The 21,636-nt window shown below is 49.1% G+C and overlaps 1 pseudogene; it reads right to left on the bottom strand.

Moving 5' to 3' along the window:
- LOC147100466 (zinc finger protein 385D-like) overlaps positions 1–21,636 on the bottom strand; it is a 252,915-nt pseudogene that overhangs the window by 41,382 nt on the left and 189,897 nt on the right.

The following is a 21,636-nucleotide window of genomic DNA, read 5'->3' as shown; positions in this document are numbered from 1 at the left end:
GTGTGCCACCTTGGCCTGCAAGAGAAAGGACGGCCTCTAAGTACAGTGTGAAGCCCTGATCTTGTCTGCACTGCCTCCCATGGTCGAATAGCTTGTACAGTGTGTAGCCCTGATCTTGTCTGCACTGCCTCCCATGGTCGAATAGCTTGTACAGTGTGTAGCCCTGATCTTGTCTGCACTGCCTCCCATGGTCGAATAGCTTGTACAGTGTGTAGCCCTGATCTTGTCTGCACTGCCTCCCATGGTCGAATAGCTTGTACAGTGTGTAGCCCTGATCTTGTCTGCACTGCCTCCCATGGTTGAATAGCTTGTACAGTATGTAGCCCTGATCTTGTCTGCACTGCCTCCCATGGTCGAATAGCTTGTACAGTGTGTAGCCCTGATCTTGTCTGCAATGCCTCCCATGGTCGAATAGCTTTTACAGTGTGTAAAGTGCTGAATGTGCAAGTGATTTTCAGGCCAGTCCCATAGCTGCTGGATGATGGCTGGCCATTAGGGCTTTCAGGTCCCTTTGCCCATAAAGTGAGGTGCACATGCAAGGATGAGGAGGACACTGGAAAGGGTACTCACCCTGACAACCCGAGTGAGGTTGTTGAACTTCTTCCGGCATTGCACAGGAGTCCTGGCAACCACGCTGTTGGAAGACACCCTGTTGGAGACCTCCCTCCAGGCTTTCCGGTAGGCGCTGGGCAGCGGCCTCTTGCCACCTTCTGGGAACAGAACATAGCGCCTGCGCTCCACTCCGCCAACCAGCAGCCTCAGGTCCCCGTCGCTGAAGCGCTGCGCTCTCTCCCTGGCCTTCTCCATAGCCCTGGGCGTTGTGCAGGTGAAGCTGAAGTGGTCAGGCCTAGGTTGAGGGCTGCAGTGTGCAGGGCGTGGCAGGCAAACAAATCCACCCTCCCCCTTTAAGAGCTGACTGGCGCCAGAGTGTCTGCCGTCAATCAACAACTCGCCGCACCTGCGCTGCACCCGGCCTCGGGGGTATCGCTCAGCACCGCCGGCTTAGCGCCTAAAGATAGTCATGCATCGCCTGTTTTAGCGCAGCAGCAACCTCTTGGGGCGATGCGACTGAATATCGGCGAAGGGGGCGCGACTTTGCGCCGGGCGCAAACTTTAGCGGCCGCCCGTCTTTACCGCCCCAAAAGTGGCTATACTGAATTTCTAGGCCTAACAGTCGCTAGGGGCGCCAGGCGCACAATGGGGCGTCGCCACTGAAGTTCCGGTTGGGGGCGCACAAAGGGCGTTGCACGAGGAAATGACATCATGATCTGCGCGCGCAGCTGAGCGCGCGCAAAGACTTTGCGCCACCGCTAAATCTCTAGTGAAGTTGGGGCGAGGCGCAGATCGCGCTGCGCCCGGGCGCTAGCCGCCTAGCGCCCGACATCTACTCCTCCTAAGGCGCTAACGGCTGGCGCAACCAACTGAATTTCTAGGCCTAAATGTGTAGATAACATCCATGATAGGGGAGCGTGTACATGGGCGGTGTGAGGAGATAATAATAGATGGGATAGAGGCCATTGTGCCTCAAACACCTCCATATAGAGGCCCTGGGCAGCTAGAGTTCATAAAATGTAGAATTTTTTTATTCGTTCCTGGGATGTGGGCATCGCTGGCAATGCCAGCATTTATTGCCCATCCCTAATTGCCCTTGAGAAGGTGGTGGTGAGCCGCCTTCTTGAACCGCTGCAGTCCGTGTGGTGAAGGTACTCCCACAGTGCTGTTAGGGAGGGAGTTCCAGGATTTTGACCCAGCGACGATGAAGGAATGGCAATATATTTCCAAGTCAGGATGGTGTATGACTTGGAGGGGAACTTGGAGGTGGTGGTGTTCCCATGCGCTTGCTACCCGTGTCCTTCTAGGTGGTAGAGGACGTGGGTTTGGGAGGTGCTGCCGAAGAAGTCTTGGCGAGTTGCTGCAGTGCATCTTGTAGATGGTACACACTGCAGCCATGGTACGCCAGTTGTTCATGGGTAGTGGGGAGAGATTAAGCCATGTTGCAAGGAAATTAAATGGGTGGATGTAGTCCATCCGAATGGAGAGTGTACGTGCGCCATGGTATGAGATTAAATGTGTGGGTCATGTCCATGATAGGGGAGAGTGTACATGGCTGTTGTAGGAGATTAATTGGGTGCGGTAGAGTTGATGATAGCGGAGGATGTACAAGGACTGTGGTAGGAGATTAAATGGGTGAGTGGTGTCCATGATAGGATAGAGTGTACATGGGCTGTGGGAGGAGATTGAATGGTTGAGTAGAGTCCATGATAGGGTAGATTGTGGAAAAGTGGGATTGATGCAATTCTAAACTGCACACAATATTCCAAATGTAGCCTCACCAAAGATCTACAGCAAGGTAGAATCACATGTTTAAGCTACAGTCAATCCCCTTTAGTTACATGCCTGTCTAGTATATGGATTAGAAAGCTCAGGGAATGGGTAGCCATCATGCATAAATCCTTTTATTTTTCCTCCTATGTCATGTATACATATTACATGTTTTCTGTTTCCGTGTTGTAACTTTACATTTATCCAGGTAAAATCCATCTCCCACTGATTTGTTCATCTGACCAATTGCTTGGGATCCCTGTACTTAATATCAAACTACCTTGTATTCATTAATTGGCCATATAGCTTTGTTACAATATGACTAAGGAGTCTCCGCTACTTAATGTAGTCTCCAGACAATCTCCTGAGGACTGCTTTGTCACTATCCTCCCAGTCAAAGTCATTTCTATTTAATATTATTTGCTGCCCCCTACAGCCAAGGCTGTCTAACTCCTCATGTCCAACTTTCTGAATAGCCTTCTGAAGACCTACTTAAATTACATGTATTTGTTTGGCCTCATTAACCATCACCTCACCTCCTCAAAGGATCTCAATATATTTGTAAAGCTGACATGCAGATTGTCCTTTGTGGCATTTGTACTCGTTAGGGGATTGAGGTTGTGCTGCGTGATATTGTAGCACGCTGGTGAGCACGCAGGTATAAAATCCTTTTGTCCGCTATTTTAATCAAGGTTCTGAAGTTGTGTTCCCTTGTGCTGCCAGAAAGTCTGGAATTTCCCTGCACCAGGTGTGCTCTGGATGTTGTGTTCAGCCTGCGTCGGAGGCACGAGGCTCGCACTGCCCCATGATGCCACATTGACGCGCTCATTAGGGCTGCTTTAATGACATGGTCAGGTTTCTCCAGAACCTGTGCTGCTCTGTGCCATTGGCGCAGTGCCATCCTGGTGTGCCAAAGAATGCCGGAACAGAGCGTAGCACAGCCAATGCAGCAGCCCCTGGAACCTCTTAAAGGTCAACGCATCATCTTCGAATCCAATGATGAGCTTGTTGCTTCTTTACTGTTGTGCCCATTTATTATTTGCCTTATTTTGGCTTGTGGTGGAATTTCTATGGACTTCTTTTTAATGTGGAGAGCAGCAACCAGTTGTCGACATTTGCAGCAGAGAATAAGGTCAAAGTAGGGAATAATGGTAAAAACATTTAATTAATGGCTCTTTATCTGAACACATGAAACATTCATAACAAGATAGAGGAACTAATGGCACAAATAGAGATAAATGGGTTTGATCTGATAGCCATTGCAGAGACATGGTTGCAAGGTGGCCAAGGTTGGGAACTAAATGTTCCAGGGTGCTTGACGTTTTGAAAAGACAGGCAGAATGGAAAAGGAGGGGGAGTACCCTGATAATAAAGGATGACATAAGGACAGTAGTGAAAAAGAATCTCGGCTCAGAAGATCAGGAAGTAGAATCAGTATGGGTGGAGATAAGGAATAACAAGGGACAGAAAACACTGGTGGGAGTAGTATATAGGCCCCCTAACAGTAGCTATACCGCTGGACAGAATATTAATCAAGAACTAGTAGGAGCTTGCAACAAAGGTATTGCAATAATCTTGGGGGACTATAATCTTCGTATAGACTGGACAAATCAAATTGGCAAAGGTAGCCTGGAGGACGATGCTGAGAGGGTCGTGAATAGCACGTTTAGTGAGTTGGTCACACCGCAGGCAAGGGCTGCACAGGAAGAAAGGAAATGGGTGACCACCAGGTGGAGCAATAGAAGCAGGCAGGCAGTGCAGGAGACCCCTGTGACCATTCCCCTCTCAAACAGGTATACCGATTTGGATACTGTTGAGGGGGATGACTCACCAGGGGAAGGCAGCAGCAGCCAACTTCCTGGCACTGGGGGTGCTCCTGCTGCCCAGGAAGGGAGGAAAAAGAGTGGGAGAGCAATAGTGGTAGGGGATTCTATAGTAAGGGGAACAGATAGGCGTTTCTGTGGCCGTAGACGTGAATCCAGGATGGTTTGTTGCCTCCCTGGTGCCAGGGTCAAGGATGTCACTGAGTGGCTGCAGGGCATTCTGGAGGGGGAGGGTGAACAGTCAGAGGTCGTGATCCACATTGGTACCAACGACATAGGTAAAAAGAGGGATGAGGTCCTGCAGCAAGAATTTAGGGAGCTAGGTGGAAGTTTAAAGAGCAGGACCTCAAAGGTTGTAATCTCTGGATTACTCCCGGTGTCACGTGCTAGTGAGTATAGAAATAGGAAGATAGAACAGATGAATGCGTGGCTAAAGGGATGGTGCAGGAGGGAGGGCTTTAGCTTCCTGGATCACTGGGTCTGCTTCTGGGAAAGGTGGGACTTGTACAAGTCAGACGGTTTACACCTGAACCAGAGGGGAACCAATATCCTTGCGGGGAGGATTGCTAGCACTGCTGGGGGGGGTTTAAACTAACTTGGCAGGGGGATGGGATACAGAGTGGAGCTATAGTAGGGGGTGATTTACAGCCAAATACGGAGGAAAAAACAAGTCAGCTGGGAAGGCAGAGCAAATATGTGAAGGCAAAAGGGAAAATGGCAGGGCTGGAAGGCATTTATTTTAATGCAAGGAGTCTTGCAAATAAGGTGGATGAACTGAAGTTGTTGTTGAACACATGGGAGTACGATATTGTTGCTATCACGGAGACATGGTTGAGGGAGGGTCAGGACTGGCAGCTCAATATTCCGGGGTATAGAATCTTCAGGCGAGACAGAGGGGGGTGTAAAAGGGGAGGGGGTGTTGCAATATTAATTAAGGAGTCAATTACTGCTGTAAGGAGGGACGATATATTAGCGGGTTCCTCTAATGAGGCCATATGGGTAGAACTTAAAAACAAAAAGGGGGCAAGCACTTTGCTGGGAGTGTACTATAGGCCCCCAAACAGTCAGGGGGAGATAGAGGAACAGATATGTTGGCAAATCTCAGAGAAGTGCGAAAATAATAGGGTAATAATAGTGGGGGATTTCAACTTCCCCAATATAAATTGGGATAGTCAGAGTGTGAAAGGCTTAGAGGGTGCAGAATTCTAAAAGTGCATCCAGGATAGCTTTTTGAGCCAACATGTAGGAAGTCCTACAAGAGAGGGGGCGGTACTGGACCTAATTCTAGGGAATGTAGCCGGGCAAGTGGTGGAAGTGTCAGTAGGAGAGCATTTTGGCGACAGTGACCATAATTCGGTGAGATTTAAGGTGGTCATGGAAAAAGACAAAGACGGCCCGGAAATAAGGGTTCTAAATTGGGGGAAGGCCGATTTTAATATGATAAGGCAGGATCTGGCCAAAGTGGACTGGGAGCAGCTACTTATAGGAAAATCCACATCAAAACAGTGGGAGACTTTCAGAAGGGAAATAGAGAGAGTACAACGCCAACATGTTCCTGTAAAGGTCAAGGGCAGGACCAACAAGCAAAGGGAACCTTGGATTACAAGGGATATACAAAAATGCATTAGGAAAAAAAGGGGGGCTTTTGGCAGTTACAAAAGACTAAGGACGGAGGAAGCCCTAGAGGAGTATAAAAAGTGCAGGGGCATAATTAAAAATGAAATTAGGAGGGCAAGGAGGGGCCATGAAATAACACTGGCGAGCAAAATAAAGGAAAATCCTAAGATGTTTTATAAGTATATTAAGGGCAAGAGGATAACCAGGGAAAGGGTAGGGCCCATTAGGGACCAAAGTGGCAATCTGTGTGTAGAGCCAGATGATGTAGGCGGGGTCTTAAATGAATTTTTTGCATCTGTGTTCACTATGGAGAAAGACGATGTAGACATAGAAATCGGGCAAGGGGACTGTGACATACTTGAACATATTAGCATCGAGAGGGAGGAGGTACTAGCGGTTTTAGCAGGCCAAAAAGTGGATAAATCCCCAGGCCCGGACGAGATGTATCCCAGGCTGTTGTGTGAGGCAAAGGAGGAGATTGCAGGGGCTCTGACACAAATTTTCAGAACCTCTCTGGCCACAGGGGGTGTACCAGAGGACTGGAGAACAGCTAATGTAGTACCATTATTCAAGAAGGGTAGCAGGGATAAACCAGGGAATTACAGGCCAGTGAGCCTAACATCTGTGGTAGGGAAATTATTGGAAAAAATTCTGAGGGACAAAATTAGTCTCCACTTGGAGAGGCAAGGATTAATCGGGGATAGTCAGCATGGCTTTGTCAAGGGTAAATCATGTCTGACAAATCTGATTGAATTTTTCGAGGGGGTGACTAGGGGGGTGGATGAGGGAAATGCTGTGGATGTGGCTTACATGGACTTCAGTAAAGCTTTTGACAAAGTCCCGCATAGGAGACTGGTCAAGAAGGTAAGAGCCCATGGGATCCAGGGTGCCTTGGACCGTTGGATCCTAAACTGGCTGAGTGGCAGGAGGCAGAGGGTGATGGTCGAAGGTTGTTTCTGTGACTGGAAGCCTGTGTCCAGTGGGGTACCTCAGGGATCGGTGCTGGGTCCCTTGCTGTTTGTGATCTACATAAATGATTTGGATGAGAATGTAAAAGGTATGATCAGTAAGTTCGCAGATGACACGAAAATTGGTGGGGTGGTAAATTGCGAGGAGGAAAGCCTCAGGCTACAGGATGATATAAACGGGTTGGTCAGATGGGCGGAAAAGTGGCAAATGGAATTTAACCCTGAAAAGTGCGAGGTGATGCATTTTGGACGGACAAATAAGGCAAGGGAATACACAATGAGTGGTAGGACCCTAGGAAGTACAAAGGGTCAGAGGGACCTTGGTGTACATGTACATAGATCCCTGAAGGCAGCGGAACAGGTAGATAAGGTGGTTAAAAAGGCATATGGGATACTTGCCTTCATTAGCCGAGGCATAGAATATAAGAGCAGGGAGGTTATGATGGAGCTGTACAAAACACTGGTGAGGCCACAGCTGGAGTACTGTGTGCAGTTCTGGTCGCCTCACTATAGGAAGGATGTGATTGCTTTGGAGAGGGTGCAGAGAAGATTCACCAGGATGTTACCTGGGATGGAGCGCCTCAGCTATGAAGAAAGGCTAAACAGGCTGGGGTTGTTTTCCTTGGAGCAAAGAAGGCTGAGGGGGGACCTGATTGAGGTGTACAAAATGATGAGGGGCATAGATAGGGTAGATAAAGAGGAACTTTTCCCCTTAGTAGGGGGGTCAATAACAAGGGGGCATAGATTCAGGGTAAGGGGCAGGAGATTTAGAGGGGACTTGAGGAGGAACTTTTTCACCCAGAGGGTGGTTGGAATCTGGAACTCACTGCCTGAAAGGGTGGTAGAGGCAGGAACCCTCACAACATTCAAGAAGCATTTGGATGAGCACTTGAAATGCCATTGCATACAAGGCTATGGACCAAATGCTGGAAAATGGGATTAGACTGGACAGGGATTGATGGATGGCGCAGACACGATGGGCCGAAGGGCCTCTTTCTGTGCTGTAAAACTCTATGACTCTATGATTCTATGACGAGTTCATGGAATGCATTCGGGACAGTTTCCTAGAACAATATATCATGGAACCAACCAGGGAACAGGTTATTTTAGATCTTGTATTGTGTAATGAGATAGGGTTCATTAGCAATCTCATAGTAAAGGATCCTAGCAAGAGATACAAAAGCAGATTGTAAGAGTTTCTACAAGTATGTAAAAAGGAAGAGTAGCAAAAGTAAACGTTGGTCCCTTAGAGGCTGAGGCAGGAGAAATTATTATGGAGAATAAGGAAATGGCAGAAACGTTAAACAAATATTCTGTATCTGTCTTCACAGTAGAAGACACAAAAAGCATACCAAAAATGGTGGGGAACCAAGGGTCTAATGAGGGTGAGGAACTTAATGTAATTAATATAAGTAGAGAAAAAGTACTAGAGAAACTAATTGGACTAAAAGCCGACAAATCCCCTGGACCTGATGTCCTACATCATATGTTCTAAAAGAGGTGGCTGAAGAGATAGTGGATGCATTGGTTTTGATCTTCCAAAATTCCCTAGATTCTGGAATGGTCCCAGTGGATTGGAAGGTTGCAAATGTAACTCCGCTATTCAAGAAAGGAGGGAGAGAGAAAACAGTGAACTACAGGCCAGTTAGCCTGACATCAGTCGTCGGGAAAATGCTGGAATCCATTGTTAAGGAAGTGGTAACAGGGCACTTAGAAAATCATAACATGATTAGGCAGAGTCAACATGGTTTTATGAAAGGGAAATCGTGTTTGACAAATTTATTAGAGTTTTTTGAGGATGTAACTAGCAGGGTAGATAAAGGGGAACCAGTGGATGTAGTATATCTGCATTTCCAAAAGGCATTCAATAAGGTGCCACACAAGATTAGGGCTCAGAATCACAGAATCTACAGTGCAGATAGAGGCCATTTCGGCCCATCGAGCCTGCACCGACACATATCCCACCCTATCCCCGTAACCCCACGTATTTAATCCCCTAACACTAAGGGTCAATTTATCATAGCCAAATCAACCTAACCTGCACATTTTTGGACTGTGGGAGGAAACCGGAGCACCCGGAGGAAACCCACGCAGACACAGGGAGAATGTGCAAACTCCACACAGACAGTCGCCCGAGGCCAGATTTGAACCCGGGTCCCTGGCGCTGTGAGGCAACAGTGCTAACCACTATGCCACCGTGCCCCGGCTCATGGGGTTGGGGGTAATATTGTAGCATGGATAGAGGATTGGTTAACGGACAGAAAACAGAGAGTAGGAGTAAACGGATCTTTTTCAAGTTGACAGGCTGTAACTAGTGGGGTGCCGCAAGGATCAGTGCTGGGGCCTCAGCTATTTACAATCTATATTAATGACCTAGATGAAGGGACCGAGTGTAATGTATCCAAGTTTGCTGATGATACAAAGCTAGGTGGGACAGTAAGCTGTGAGGAGAACACAGAGTCTGCAAAGGGATATAGACAGACTGAGTGAGTGGGCAGTAAGGTGGAGATGGAGTATAATGTAGGGAAATGTGAGGTTATTCACTTTGGTAGGAAGAATAGAAAAACAGAATATTTTTTAAATGGTGAGAAACTTTCATATGTTGGTGTTCAGAGAGATTTGGGTGACCTCGTGCAAGAAACACAAAAATCTAGCATGCAGGTACAGCAAGCAATAAGGAAGGCAAATGGCAAGTTGGCCTTTATTGCAAGGGGGTTAGAGTATAAGAGTAAGGAAGTCTTGCTACAATTGTACAGGGCCTTGGTGAGACCACACCTGGAGTACTGTGCACAGTTTTGGTCTCCTTATCTAAGGAAGGATATACTTGCCTTGGAGGCGGTGCAACGAAGGTTCACTAGATTGATTCCTGGGATGAGAGGGCTGTCCTATGAGGAGAGATTGTGTAGATTGGGCCGATACTCTCTGGAGTTTAGAAAAACGAGAGGTGATCTCATTGAAACATACAAGATTCTGAAGGGGATTGACAGGGTAGATGCTGAGAGGTTGTTTCCCCGGCTGGAGTTTTTTTTTATTCGCTTATGTGATGTGGGCGTCGCTGGCAATGCCAATATTTATTGCCCATCCATAGTTGCCCTTGAGAAGGTGGTGGTGAGCCGCCTTCTTGAACCACTGCAGCCCGTGTGGTGAAGGTTCTCCCACAGTGCTGTTAGGGAGGGAGTTCCAGAATTTTGACCCAGCGACGATGAAGGAACGGCCGATATACTTCTAAGTCAGGATGGTATGTGACTTGGAGGGGAACTTGGAGGTGGTGGTGTTCCCATGCGCCTGCTGCCCTTTTCCTAGGTGGTAGAGGTCGTGGGTTTGGGAGGTACTGCCAAAGAAGTCTTGGCGAGTTGCTGCAGTGCACCTTGTAGATGGTACACACTGCAGCCACGGTACGCCAGTGGTGGAGGGAGTGAATGTTTAAGATGGTGGATAGGGTGCTAATCAAACGGGCTGCTTTGTCCTGGATGGTGTCGAGCTTCTTGAGTGTTGTTGGAGCTGCACTCATCCAGGCAAGTGGAGAGTATTCCATCACACCCCTTACTTTTGCCTTGTAGATGGTGGAAAGGCTTTGGGAATCAGGAGGTGAGACACTCGCCACAGAATACCTAGCCTTTGACCTGCTCATGTTGCCATAGTATTTATGTGGCTGGTCCAGTTAGGTTTCTGGTTAATGGTGACCCCCAGGATGTTGATGGTAGGGGATTCAGCGATGGTAATGCCATTGAATGTCAAGGGGAGGTGATTAGACTCTCGCTTGTTGGAGATAGTCATTGCCTGGCACTTCTGTGGCACAAATGTTACCTGCTACTTATCAGCCCAAGCCTGAACGCCGTCCAGGTCTTGTTGCATGCGGGCATAGACTGCTTCATTACCTGAGGAGTTGTGAGTGGCGCTGAACACTGTGCAGCGAACTACCCCATTTCTGACCTTATGTTAGAGGGAAGGTCATTGATGAAGCAGCTGAAGATGGTTGGGCCTAGGACACTGCCCTGAGGAACTCCTGCAACGATATCCTGGGGCTGTGATGATTGACCTTCAATCACCACAACCATCTTCCTTTGTGCTAGGTATGACTCCAGCCAGTGGAGCGTTTTCCCCTGATTCCCATTGACTTCAGTTTTTCTAGGGCTCTTTGAATCCACACTTGGTCAAATGCTGCCTTGATGTCAAGAGCAGTCACTCTCACCTCACCTCTGGAATTCAGCTCCTTTGTTTATATTTGGACCAAGGCTGTAATGAGGTTGGGCGTTGAGTGGTCCTGGCGGAACCTAAACTGGGCATCAGTGAGCAGGTTATTGGTGAGTAAGTGCCACTTGATATCACTGTCGAAGACACCTTCCATCACTTTGCTGATGATTGAGAGTAGACTGATGGGGCGGTAATTGGCCGGGTTGGATTTGTCCTGCATTTTGTGGACAGGACATACCTGGGCAGTTTTCCACATTGTCAGATAGATGCCAGTGCTATAGTTGTACTGGAACAGCTTGGCTAGAGGCGCGGCTAGTTCTGGAGCACAAGAGTTCAGCACGACAGCCGGGATGTTGTCGGGGCCCACAGCCTTTGCTGTATCCAGTGCGCTCAGCCGTTTCTTGTTATCACGTGGAGTGAATCGAATTGGCTGAAGACTGACTTCTGTGATGGTGGGTGTAATGCATATACCTTTAAGGGGGGAACTATCTTTAACAGCTCATGTATACTGCAGTACCGGCAGTGACCACACCTGTATATAGCACTGAGTAGTAATCTGTACAGATCAGTTCCAGTGTGAGCCACATTGAGTAAACACCTGTTGTACCGTTCCCCGCAGTCTGTGTCCTATTATACACGGACACAACAGTGGGGACCTCAGGAGGAGGCCGATATGGATCATCCACTCGGCACTTCTGGCTGAAGATGGTTGCAAACGCTTCAGCCTTGTCTTTTGCACTCACGTGCTGGGTTGGGTGGTTGGCGGGGGTTGGGGTGGTTGGGGGGGCAGGGGTGGGTTGGTTGTTTGGGGGGGAGGGGTTGGGTGGGGTGGGGTGGGGGGGGAGTTGAGGGAGGGGTGGGGGTTGGGGTGGGGGGGAAGGAAGGCCTCAATGCTGTTCCTGCTTTTACCATCGCCATATCATTTACATAACCGGATTATTGTGATTGGCGAGGAGGGAAAATCCCAATTTGTAAGATTGAGTTTTAAGTCTGAGGCCACCAGCATTGACCCACTCAGATAGAAATCTCCATCATTGCAAGTCTCACTTCAAACAGTGGTGACAAAAGATCTCATGAAGACAAAAACACACTTGCCCCTTGCTCCCTGTGGCTCAGTGCACAAGACAGCAGCGGGGGATGATCAGATGCAGTCCCACTGGAAGAGGGTGATGCACAGGCCCAATGGGGAGTGTGCGGAATGGATCCACTGTTAGAGCAGAGCAGCACAGAACTCTCTGATGAAGCACACGTAGAAAACATATTGGATAACCTGTTGTGTTAATGTTCTTTTCAGTGAAGGCTGTAGGCGAGGTGCCGGTAGTCATGGCGACAGTAGGCTTTGTGCTGTCCCTGGTAGCAGGCCCTTTCTGTTTAGTTTTGTTGGACTCCAGCACCTTGACCATCCTGGCATGCTTGTTGCCCTTGTAGTGGGCCTCAGCTTGGCTCTGCAAAGGAAAACAGAGGAACCGTGTAGTCAGGCTCATTCACACACACACCTCTGTATTAGTGAGAAGGAACTTCAATACAGCGCAGCCACAGGTGGCCAAACATGTGTTTGATTGAGAGTTAACAAGGGCTATTGTGGGTATTACCTGATCAGTACTCGTGGGACATGAACTCCACAATATTTCCCTCCTTTTGGAATTTCCTTAACCCAAAGGAGCAATTGCCTTTGGGGCTCTTCGAATACTTTATTATTCTATCCGAGTCACTACCACACCCTTTAAATGATGATGTTGTATTGCTTTTTAATACTTGCACAGGGGCCTTAGCGTCGAAGGATAACTAATGTAATGGACGATTGACCAAGATTAACCAATTAAACCTACACTAGACAAACTTAGTGATTGTGTTTCCGTAAGCTACTAAAGCTGTGAATCATTATAGAAATAGTGGATTATTATTATAGCTCTGCATTGTGCTTACAGCTCTGATAACAATCTCGATATCAAACCTCTGGCTTGGTATTCCAGCTGTGGATCGCGGTATTCCAGCTGTGGATCACGGTATTCCAGCTGTGGATCACGGTATTCCAGCTGTGGATCAGTATTCCAGCTGTGGATCGCGGTATTCCAGCTGTGGATCACGGTATTCCAGCTGTGGATCGGTATTCCAGCTGTGGATCGGTATTCCAGCTGTGGATTGCGGTATTCCAGCTATGGATTGGTATTCCAGCTGTGGATCGCGGTATTCCAGCTGTGGATCGGTAGTCCAGCTGTGGATCGGTATTCCAGCTGTAGATCGGTATTCCAGCTGTGGATTGGTATTCCAGCTGTGGATCGGTATTCCAGCTGTGGATCGTGGTATTCCAGCTGTAGATCGGTATTCCAGCTGTGGATTGGTATTCCAGCTGTAGATCGGTATTCCAGCTGTGGATCACGGCATCCCAGCTGTGGATCGGTATTCCAGCTGTGGATCGGTATTCCAGCTGTGGATCGGTATGCCAGCTGTGGATCGCGGTATTCCAGCTGTGGATCGGTATTCCAGCTGTGAATCGTGGTATTCCAGCTGTGGATCGGTATTCCAGCTGTGGATCGATATTCCAGCTGTGGATCGATATTCCAGCTGTGGATCGATATTCCAGCTGTGGATCGGTATTCCAGCTGTGGATCGGTATTCCAGCTGTGGATCGGTATTCCAGCTGTGGATAGCGGTATTCCAGCTGTGGATCGGTATTCCAGCTGTGGATCACGGTATTCCAGCTGTGGATCGGTATTCCAGCTGTGGATCGGTATTCCAGCTGTGGATCGGTATTCCAGCTGTGGATCGATATTCCAGCTGTGGATCGTGGTATTCCAGCTGTGGATCGGTATTCCAGCTGTGGATCGATATTCCAGCTGTGGATCGCGGTATTCCAGCTGTGGATCGGTATTCCAGCTGTGGATCGGTATTCCAGCTGTGGATCAATATTCCAGCTGTGGATCGCGGTATTCCAGCTGTGGATCGTGGTATTCCAGCTGTGGATCGGTATTCCAGCTGTGGATCGGTATTCCAGCTGCGGATCATGGTATTCCAGCTGTGGATCGGTATTCCAGCTGTGGATCGGTATTCCAGCTGTGGATCGTGGTATTCCAGCTGTGAATCGGTATTCCAGCTGTGGATCGGTATTCCAGATGTGGATCGGTATTCCAGCTGTGGATCGGTATTCTAGCTGTGGATCGTGGTATTCCAGCTGTGGATTGGTATTCCAGCTGTGGATCGGTATTCCAGCTGTGGATCGGTATTCCAGCTGTGGATCGGTATTCCAGCTGTGGATCGGTATCCCAGCTGCGGATCGCGGTATTCCAGCTGTGGGTCGGTATTCCAGATGTGGATCGGTATTCCAGCTGTGGATCGGTATTCCAGCTGTGGATCGGTATTCCAGCTGTGGATCGGTATGCCAGCTGTGGATCGCGGTATCCCAGCTGTGGATCGGTATTCCAGCTGAGGATCGGTATGCCAGCTGTGGATCGCGGTATTCCAGCTGTGGCTCGGTATTCCAGCTGTGGATCACGGTATTCCAGCTGTGGATCGGTATTCCAGCTGTGGATCGGTATTCCAGCTGTGGCTCGGTATTCCAGCTGTGGATCGCGGTATCCCAGCTGTGGATCGGTATTCCAGCTGTGGATCGGTATGCCAGCTGTGGATCGCGGTATTCCAGCTGTGGATCGGTATTCCAGCTGTGGATCGGTATTCCAGCTGTGGATCGGTATGCCAGCTGTGGATCGCGGTATTCCAGCTGTGGATCGGTATTCCAGCTGTGAATCATGGTATTCCAGCTGTGGATCGGTATTCCAGCTGTGGATCGATATTCCAGCTGTGGATCGATATTCCAGCTGTGGATCGGTATTCCAGCTGTGGATCGGTATTCCAGCTGTGGATCGGTATTCCAGCTGTGGATCGTGGTATTCCAGCTGTGGATCGGTATTCCAGCTGTGGATCACGGTATTCCAGCTGTGGATCGGTATTCCAGCTGTGGATCGGTATTCCAGCTGTGGATCGGTATTCCAGCTGTGGATCGTGGTATTCCAGCTGTGGATCGGTATTCCAGCTGCGGATCGATATTCCAGCTGTGGATCGATATTCCAGCTGTGGATCGCGGTATTCCAGCTGTGGATCGGTATTCCAGCTGTGGATCGGTATTCCAGCTGTGGATCGATATTCCAGCTGTGGATCGTGGTATTCCAGCTGTGGATCGTGGTATTCCAGCTGTGGATCGGTATTCCAGCTGTGGATCGGTATTCCAGCTGTGGATCATGGTATTCCAGCTGTGGATCGGTATTCCAGCTGTGGATCGGTATTCCAGCTGTGGATCTTGGTATTCCAGCTGTGAATCGGTATTCCAGCTGTGGATCGGTATTCCAGATGTGGATCGGTATTCCAGCTGTGGATCGGTATTCTAGCTGAGGATCGTGGTATTCCAGCTGTGGATCGGTATTCCAGCTGTGGATCGGTATTCCAGCTGTGGATTGGTATTCCAGCTGTGGATCATGGTATTCCAGCTGTGGATCGATATCCCAGCTGTGGATCGGTATTCCAGCTGTGGATCGGTATTCCAGCTGTGGATCGGTATTCCAGCTGTGGATCGGTATCCCAGCTGTGGATCGCGGTATTCCAGCTGTGGATCGCGGTATCCCAGCTGTGGATCGGTATTCCAGCTGTGGATCGGTATGCCAGCTGTGGATTGCGGTATTCCAGCTGTGGCTCGGTATTCCAGCTGTGGCTCGGTATTCCAGCTGTGGATCACGGTATTCCAGCTGTGGATCAGTATTCCAGCTGTGGCTCGGTATTCCAGCTGTGGATCGCGGTATCCCAGCTGTGGATCGGTATTCCAGCTGTGGATCGGTATGCCAGCTGTGGATCGCGGTATTCCAGCTGTGGATCGGTATTCCAGCTGTGGATCGGTATTCCAGCTGTGGATCGATATTCCAGCTGTGGATCGGTATTCCAGCTGTGGATCGGTATTCCAGCTGTGGATCGGTATTCCAGCTGTGGATCGCGGTATTCCAGCTGTGGATCGGTATTCCAGCTGTGGATCACGGTATTCCAGCTGTGGATCGATATTCCAGCTGTGGATCGCGGTATTCCAGCTGTGGATCGGTATTCCAGCTGTGGATCGGTATTCCAGCTGTGGATCGATATTCCAGCTGTGGATCGCGGTATTCCAGCTGTGGATCGTGGTATTCCAGCTGTGGATCGGTATTCCAGCTGTGGATCGGTATTCCAGCTATGGATCATGGTATTCCAGCTGTGGATCGGTATTCCAGCTGTGGATCGGTATTCCAGCTGTGGATCGTGGTATTCCAGCTGTGAATCGGTATTCCAGCTGTGGATCGGTATTCCAGATGTGGATCGGTATTCCAGCTGTGGATCGGTATTCTAGCTGTGGATCGTGGTATTCCAGCTGTGGATCGGTATTCCAGCTGTGGATCGGTATTCCAGCTGTGGGTTGGTATTCCAGCTGTGGATCGTGGTATTCCAGCTGTGGATCGATATCCCAGCTGTGGATCGGTATTCCAGCTGTGGATCGGTATTCCAGCTGTGGATTGGTATTCCAGCTGTGGATCGCGGTATTCCAGCTGTGGATCGGTATTCCAGCTGTGGATCACGGTATTCCAGCTGTGGATCACGGTATTCCAGCTGTGGATCGGTATTCCAGCTGTGGATCGGTATTCCAGCTGTGGATCAGTATTCCAGCTGTGGATCGTGGTATTCCAGCTGTGGATCGGTATTCCAGCTGTGGATCGATATTCCAGCTGTGGATCGGTATTCCAGCTGTGGATCGGTATTCCAGCTGTGGATCGATATTCCAGCTGTGGATCGCGGTATTCCAGCTGTGGATCGTGGTATTCCAGCTGTGGATCGGTATTCCAGCTGTGGATCGGTATTCCAGCTGTGGATCATGGTATTCCAGCTGTGGATCGGTATTCCAGCTGTGGATCGTGGTATTCCAGCTGTGAATCGGTATTCCAGCTGTGGATCGGTATTCCAGATGTGGATCGGTATTCCAGCTGCGGATCTGTATTCTAGCTGTGGATCGTGGTATTCCAGCTGTGGATCGGTATTCCAGCTGTGGATCGGTATTCCAGCTGTGGATTGGTATTCCAGCTGTGGATCGTGGTATTCCAGCTGTGGATCGATATCCCAGCTGTGGATCGGTATTCCAGCTGTGGATCGGTATTCCAGCTGTGGATCGGTATTCCAGCTGTGGATCGGTATTCCAGCTGTGGATCAGTATTCCAGCTGTGGATCGGTATTCCAGCTGTGGATCGGTATGCCAGCTGTGGATCGCGGTATCCCAGCTGTGGATCGGTATTCCAGCTGTGGATCGGTATGCCAGCTGTGGATCGCGGTATTCCAGCTGTGGCTCGGTATTCCAGCTGTGGATCACGGTATTCCAGCTGTGGATCGGTATTCCAGCTGTGGCTCGGTATTCCAGCTGTGGATCACGGTATCCCAGCTGTGGATCAGTATTCCAGCTGTGGATCGGTATGCCAGCTGTGGATCGCGGTATTCCAGCTGTGGATCGGTATTCCAGCTGTGGATCGGTATTCCAGCTGTGGATCGGTATGCCAGCTGTGGATCGCGGTATTCCAGCTGTGGATCGGTATTCCAGCTGTGAATCATGGTATTCCAGCTGTGGATCGGTATTCCAGCTGTGGATCGATATTCCAGCTGTGGATCGGTATTCCAGCTGTGGATCGGTATTCCAGCTGTGGATCGGTATTCCAGCTGTGGATCGGTATTCCAGCTGTGGATCGCGGTATTCCAGCTGTGGATCGGTATTCCAGCTGTGGATCGGTATTCCAGCTGTGGATCGGTATTCCAGCTGTGGATCGGTATTCCAGCTGTGGATTATAATGGCTCTGGACTGTTATTATGGCCATGTTGTTGTGATAGTTCTTTAACATTATTGTGGATTGCGGCTCTGGATTATTTTTCTTACTGTATTTATGATTGTATATTATTATGTCTCTTCACTGTGATTGTGCCTGTATGTTCTTTTTGTCTGGGTATTGTTATTCTATCTCTATTGCTGTATATGTGGTGGCCCTGTATTGTTATTGTGTCGATGTTATTATGGCTTTGTCATTTTATTCTGGCCGTACATTATTATTATGCCATGTTATTATAATGGACCTGTATTGTGTCATCTGTGTTAATTTTCTCACTCTGTGTTTTTCGGACTGTACCTTATTATTATGCCCTTTTTAATGTATCTCTGTGGTAATGTTGTGGTTCTGCTGGACACATGCCGTTTTCACTGTTGTAAAATTTCAGAGTTTGAGATATGAACCTTAACATGTCGCCATCCCTCCCTGTTCTACTCTCCTCACTTGAAGGTGTGGACTCTGCTGAGGGACGATTCCATGGGTGCTGGGCACACTCTGCTCCCTCACCCGACTGCCCATTCTTCCTGTTTGAATATAAATAGTGAATATTGTGAGGTTACTTGACTAAACAATCACACTCGGGATCCCCACACATTCACTTTCCATCATGGGTCTGTGGATAACAGTCACGATTGGGAATCCTGGATGGTATTTCCCTTTCCTAGAACAGGGACGTTCAGGTCAAATGCGTCAACCTCAGGACTCCTATAGTTGTGGTCAGTGCAGTTAACTCGGAGCATGGATAGTACAGGAGCCTTGTTGGCCTGTTTGCATTAGCAGTGCAATGCCCCACAGAGCCATTGGAGAGAGCTCCACACTTAAACAAAAGGCAGCAGAACATAGCGTGCTGATGATTCTGCCATTCCCATTTACACCTCTTCTAGACCCCTCTTTTGTTATTTAATGTCCCATTACCACCCCATTTTGCCTCACACCATCATCCCTTTTATCGGTTAATCTCTCCTGCCTTCCACCCTATCACAGACCTTCCCGTTTGTTCTTTCCTCCCCCTCTGTACTTGCTTAAAACCTGTTACATCTCGAACTCTTTCCAGTTCTGACAAAAGGTCATCGACCTGAACCGTCAACTGTGTTTCTCTCTCCACAGATGCTGCCCGACCTGCGGAGTCTTTCCAGCACTTTTTGTTTTTAGAACATAACAGGGCTTCAACTTCAAAAGCAAATGCATGTTTGTCCTGTTGGTTCGGCTCCGATAATCGATTCCGCATGGCAATGCGTGTATGTAAGAGTTTAAAGCACATTACAGAGGATTTATTAGCAGATTAGAAATGGCTGCTGGTGAGAGTCTAATGGATATTATTATCGAGCTGTGCTGTTAAATGCAGAATGAAGGTTCATTAGTAAACCTTGAAGTGTTATTGGGTCTTTAAAAAGTTGTTATTGTTGTAGAAATGATGAATATTGTGATCTGATTCTTGCCCTGAACACAATCTCTGAACGTAGTCCCACTGTATAGTTTGAGGTTGTATTGTGTGTTTATTGGCTCTATCGGACGTTCTGTAGAATAAGGCGTAAGAGTATTAACTGTATTACAGTTTAATGGCCTCATAAACCTTTCAGTTTATTTGCTGTTTTACTATGAGCGGAAGGTAAATGACTTGTGAAGGATTTTCATTTAGTTTCGAATGATGAGTGGATGAAACACATGTTTTACCTGCTCCGTCTGGTGCTGTACAGTGGAAGCTGGGTATCTGTATTGAAGGACATACATCAATACAACACAACACATATGACAATAAATTCACAGCAGCAACCAAACTCCCAAATTCACCACATCGAACGCTCGGAACCAACAGGTAGCCTGAGAAAGAGCCGAACGCCAATGGTCAAATCCTCTCACTGAGCTCGAACATTAGGAACCGTTGGGGGGAGATTGCACAGCGCTGGCCAGCCAATGGGCGCAAGGAAAGATCCCAGCACTGGAGAGGGTACACCCAAGGCACATTGGGAAAAGAGCAGGCAATTGGGAGGGAGGAAGGGGTGATCGGGAGAGAGGGGGAATCGGGAGAGGGGGAATCGAGAGAGGGGGGGAATCGGGAGAGAGGGGGAATCGAGAGAGGGGGGAATCGGGAGAGAGGGGGAATCGAGAGAGGGGGGAATCGGGAGAGGGGGGGAATCGAGAGAGGGGGGGGAATCGGGAGAGGGGGGAATCGGGAGAGAGGGGGAATCGAGAGGGGGGAATCGGGAGAGAGGGGGAATCGAGAGAGGGGGGGAATCGGGAGAGGGGGGAATCGGGAGAGAGGGGGAATCGAGAGGGGGGAATCGGGAGAGAGGGGGAATCGGGAGAGAGGGGGAATCGAGAGGGGGGGAATCGGGAGAGAGGGGGAATCGGGAGAGGGGGAATCGAGAGAGGGGGGAATCGGGAGAGAGGGGGAATCGGGAGAGAGGGGGAATCGAGAGAGGGGGGGAATCGGGAGAGGGGGGGAATCGAGAGAGGGGGGAATCGGGAGAGGGGGGGAATCGAGAGAGGGGGGGAATCGGGAGAGAGGGGGAATCGGGAGAGGGGGAATCGGGAGAGGGGGGAATCGAGAGAGAGGGGGAATCGGGAGAGAGGGGGAATCGAGAGAGAGGGGGAATCGGGAGAGAGGGGGAATCGGGAGAGAGGGGGAATCGAGAGAGGGGGGGAATCGGGAGAGGGGGGAATCGAGAGAGGGGGGAATCGGGAGAGAGGGGGAGAATCGGGAGAGGGGGGAATCGAGAGAGGGGGGAATCGGGAGAGAGGGGGAATCGGGAGAGGGGGGAATCGAGAGAGGGGCCGGGCAGAAGCCGGTAATGGATCCACATTAAAGGAAGTGTTTTTTGAAAAGTCTTGTGTGTTTGGTGGAGCTTCGAGTGGCCTGTTAACCGATCCCCAGTTGGGACGGGCGTGGAGCTGCTTATCCTGAATGAAGAGGCCCAGCGCCCACTCGGTTTCATGAAGAGGCCCTGAAACAAGCTTTAGGCCCCAATTTACAAATACAAAGGGACTAACGCCTGGGGCAGGCCTGGGCTCAGGTTCTGATACCGAGCCTTTACCAATAATCGACCAGCGCCCGGCCGGTGTGGGATGTGCGCACACGCTGCCCGCGCACACACACTGCCCGCGCACACACGCTGCCCCCGCGCACACGCTGCCTACGCACACACGCTGCCTACGCACACACGCTGCCCCCGCGCACACGCTGCCCCCGCGCACACGCTGCCCGCCATATTGGATGGCCGGACACCCGTTTCACGCCTGTAAATTGGGTGCAGTGTCAAATAAATTCTGGGCCGAAGATTTTTCGATTTAGCTTGTTCCTAATGAAAGGATTGTTATTGCAGCGCTAAGTTCCATTTACTGCACTCGCACATCACTTGGGGAAAAGATTGCAATTGCCTTAAAATGGTGAATTGGGAAATAAGAGAATGATTTACCAATAACCTGTTTTTTTCGACTGAATTGTCGTCCATGAACACATAATACAATCTACAGCTTCACAATCTACAGCTTCAGATGCAGCACAAGCCCCAAAACAGCTTTTGTCCTTGAAGAAGAACATCCTGTGGCTAAACATAAACCAAATCTGCAAGTTAATCTTGACCAGTAGAAAAAACAACAGCAAGAAATAAAGACTTGTATTTAAATAACACTTTTCACAATCTCAGGACATCCCAAAGCACTTTACAGCAAATTAAGTAATTTTTTGAACTGTAATAATTTTTGCAATGTAGGAAACACGGCAATTTACACAAAGCATGATCCCACTAACAGCAATATGATAATGACCAGATAATTAGTGATGTTCATTGAGGGATAAATATTGGCCCAGGACACCGGGGAGAACTCCCCGGCTCTTCT

The sequence above is a fragment of the Somniosus microcephalus genome, chromosome 26 (genome assembly GCF_052327205.1).
Source record: "Somniosus microcephalus isolate GS21.2 chromosome 26, FLI_Smic_1.0, whole genome shotgun sequence".
Lineage (NCBI taxonomy): Eukaryota > Metazoa > Chordata > Chondrichthyes > Squaliformes > Somniosidae > Somniosus > Somniosus microcephalus.
Note: the sequence above shows the minus strand (reverse complement) of the source record. Positions and strands in the feature narration are given on the sequence as shown.